Below are 3,470 nucleotides of genomic sequence, written 5' to 3'. Positions count from 1 at the left end.
GAGCGTCGTTGAACTGCTTAGTCGACAGGTAACGCACAGTGGTGCTACAGTGCTCATGGTGTTGATACAGAGCAGAGCAATGGCAACGATAAACAAAATCAACATTGCATTGTATCCTTAACAACAGTTGCCGAAGTTGACATTCGTCAGACAGGAACCAAAGGAATTTCACAGAGTGAGAATGAAGCGACAGGTGAAATGCTGGCGTTTCTGCACTTAACATCCATTTCCTACATGCTTGTAGATTGCACCGCCGCCTCCCACTTTTCTGAAGTCTTCTTCTTTTTCTTCAGGGTCAGAATTAGTTTCGAAGTCTTCGATCTCTGCCGGCAATATTTCATCTACATGCCTCTCGTTCACAACAGTGTTTAAAAATTTGTTCTATTGGCTTATCCCATTTCTGTCCTTAGATTTCAATCCACGTAGGTGAACTTCTCACCAGCGATTTTATGTAACTGCTGATTTTTAATGGTGCTCCATTTTTTAAACTTATTGCTGACCTCCGTATATAACCTGTCTAATTTACTTCCTATTTCTTCCAAAATTGCTTTACCAACTTCCTCAGAGACTGGATTAATTTGATTGATGTCCTGAGTTATAACGCTGATCAGTCCTACATTCATAGAAAGTTCAGAAATTTTGATGCGTAGCTTATTTATCATAGTGACAAAGTCAACTTCTTGTACAAAAAAATTGTTGTTGGTATACAGTGAAACTGCTAACACTGAACGTATATAAATATTTGCGCCCGAAAAAACAACAAAAAATTTCACAGTTGCATTCACTAAAAGCAACTTTTGAAGCTTTGCTTCCATATGCAACAATGCTCTACACTATATTTAATTTAATGGTCATTACGAAAGAGCTACTACTCGAGCTTAAAAGAATCTAAAATGTTAAACACTAAATACTCTGCAAATTTACGGATACAGAAACCACTTCAAATTAAAGTTGTCAGCTTGCGTGCTTTTTCGCTAACGCTATTTGGTCCAATTTTCGTCTCATTTTTGATCTGGTAAGTTAGCATGGCCCCTGCGTAAGGATGACACGCAAAATCGTGAAGCGTTCCACATTTTTCCGTAGCTCGTGGTCTTGCCGTAGCGTTCTCGCTTCCCGCGCATGGGGTCCGGGGTTCGATTCCCGGCGGGGTCAGGGATTTTCCCTGCCTCGAGATGACTGGGTGTTGTTGAGTCGTCTTCATCATCATCGATCATCCTTATTACGGTCGGAGGAAGGCAATGGCAAACCACCTCCGCTAGGACCTTGCGTAGTACGGCGGTGCGGGTCTCCCGCATCGTCCCTTACGCTCCTCGGAGTATGGGACCTCATCTTCAACAAGTTCGATATCTCTCTGTCTTTCCACAGATTCTTCTCATTCTCAATTTTAGAATTCTATTTTTGATTACACGAAAAAGAAATTTTCTTGTTGCTACGATAATAAAACGTATGAGTCACTTCAATAATTACATTCTCCCTATGTTTCCAGACAGTATATCTGAAGACTGGTGCTTGGACACATGTCATAACTGCCGCTTATCCCCAAAGCTGTCCATTGACATTAAAGTCTAAAAAACTTAGTTGTTACTTCTTGCTATCGGGAAGTTATGCTGCCTGCCTCTGGAAAGTGGAGCTGAAACCTCTTACATGTTTTGAGGTTGATTAACCTTAATTAACTCTTTTGAATAACAATACTTATAAGTCAGATGTTTTTATTTTTTAATAGCGCAGCTACAGAAATTTACTTACTACAAGATGTCGAGTTTCTATTTTTTTCAGATTCACAATTTCGCATGGCAGACGAACGTAGGCGCCTTGCAGGGATAGCTATCACAGCCTGGTTAAAATCTCTGGACGTAACTTATTCAAACGGAGCATTGTGCGCAACTGCGTCGTCATAAATGAAAATCATACCAAAAAAAAAATCAAAGATAAATTGGTGAGAAGAGATATTAATACACGCACTCATGTCTTTGAAATATGGCATATTATCTGGTTGGCTATTTGAAACAAGTGTGAGAATGTTGTTATCAGGAAAATGTCTGCTGTTTGGGAACATCCATCCACATTTCACGAACTGCATAAGTAATTATTGGAAAAGTTTGGCTGGAAAGTTTCCGAGTATCCATTACACAGACCAAAACTCGCAAAAAGGGACTTTTCTAGTTTACAAAGTTAAACAGGAAGAGATCTTCGATGTTTCGCTTTCGCTGCTTCTCCAGTTCAGGTGCGGACATTTTCTAGCACAGCAATTGGAGTCATGGTGGAAACTCGCTAGCAGCACAATACGTGAATGATCAATTGAGTTGCACGTCAGCCTCCACAGAAGAAAATTTCTGCATATTAACGATGAAGAAGAATAATTAAGTCGTCGGCAATTTCCTCGGTTTCCATGGATTTCGACGATGTACTGAAAGTTTCGGAACGTATCGTTTAACTTCAAATAGTCATACAAATTTATTCCACAGTAAATTGAATACTAATGACAATGACAGCAATTAGTGTAATTGCAGGAAATTCAGACTGGGAACATTCAGGAATGAGTCAGATCAAAAGAACGAAGCAACTTTTCATTTGAAGTCCTGCGCGGCACTTTCACAGACTGCAGCAGTTAACTTCGAGATATATCCCTTTTGAGCGGAGGGCGATGTGGAATTGACTGCAGTTAAAAATCGTAGAAGCTGCGGCGGGTGAATTGGGGCACAGAACGCATTCTTTTTTTGATGTGTTGTTGTGTTCATGTAGCTCGGTGGTGAGGTTACCACTGAAATAGCGCTCACTGCACTTGACGAGGGTTGTGGAAGATTTTAGCTTTTTGGACAACTACTGTCGCGAAATTAATAAAATATCTACATTTACTGTGGAACAGGAGAGCAACACTCATTAAAATTTTCTACGTTTAACCATAGAGAAATGTAACAATAAAAACATTGAAATCAAACATATACTTCGGTGTACGGCTATCATCATCGACGAGACTGCCATCTGCAGGGACCTAGCAAGCTTGAATTCGTTCGCTCATTAACAGACGTAAGGCTACTACAGGACATCAATTACTTGAAGTAAAAAAAGAGCTAAATATGTTGAAGCAGGTGATACCAAGAAACGAATGTTATGGTACTGATTTAACTGGGTTACATCAAACGTGGATCACGGTGTAAAACAAAATATAAGTAGCATACTAACGTCAAAATTAAATAAATGCTTGGTTTACCGAAATTTAGAAGGAAAATTTCCGTTCGAATCAGACAGTTTTTTTCAGAACATCACCATCGTCATTTTAATCTCTTGGTCATATTAGGATCTGACTGCCAGGTCTGCGTATAGGGATTGGTCAAGTCCATATATCGGGTTTTAGGTCTCCTTAAGTTTTTTCGTCTATTTGGTTTATTTTTATAGTATTTTCTATTGTTTGCAATTGTCCAACCCACTGATGTTCTCTTTCTAGTTTCTCCTGTATTCCTCATGTATAT

At 39.4% G+C, this 3,470-nt stretch overlaps 1 pseudogene; it reads left to right on the top strand.

Moving 5' to 3' along the window:
* Positions 1-1,017: 1,017 nt before the first annotated feature.
* On the top strand, positions 1,018-1,077 carry LOC124546276 (annotated as a pseudogene).
* Positions 1,078-3,470: the final 2,393 nt, after the last annotated feature.

This window comes from Schistocerca americana, chromosome 8 (assembly GCF_021461395.2).
Source record: "Schistocerca americana isolate TAMUIC-IGC-003095 chromosome 8, iqSchAmer2.1, whole genome shotgun sequence".
Classification (NCBI taxonomy): Eukaryota; Metazoa; Arthropoda; class Insecta; order Orthoptera; family Acrididae; genus Schistocerca; species Schistocerca americana.
This window is presented reverse-complemented; position numbering and strand designations above follow the sequence as displayed.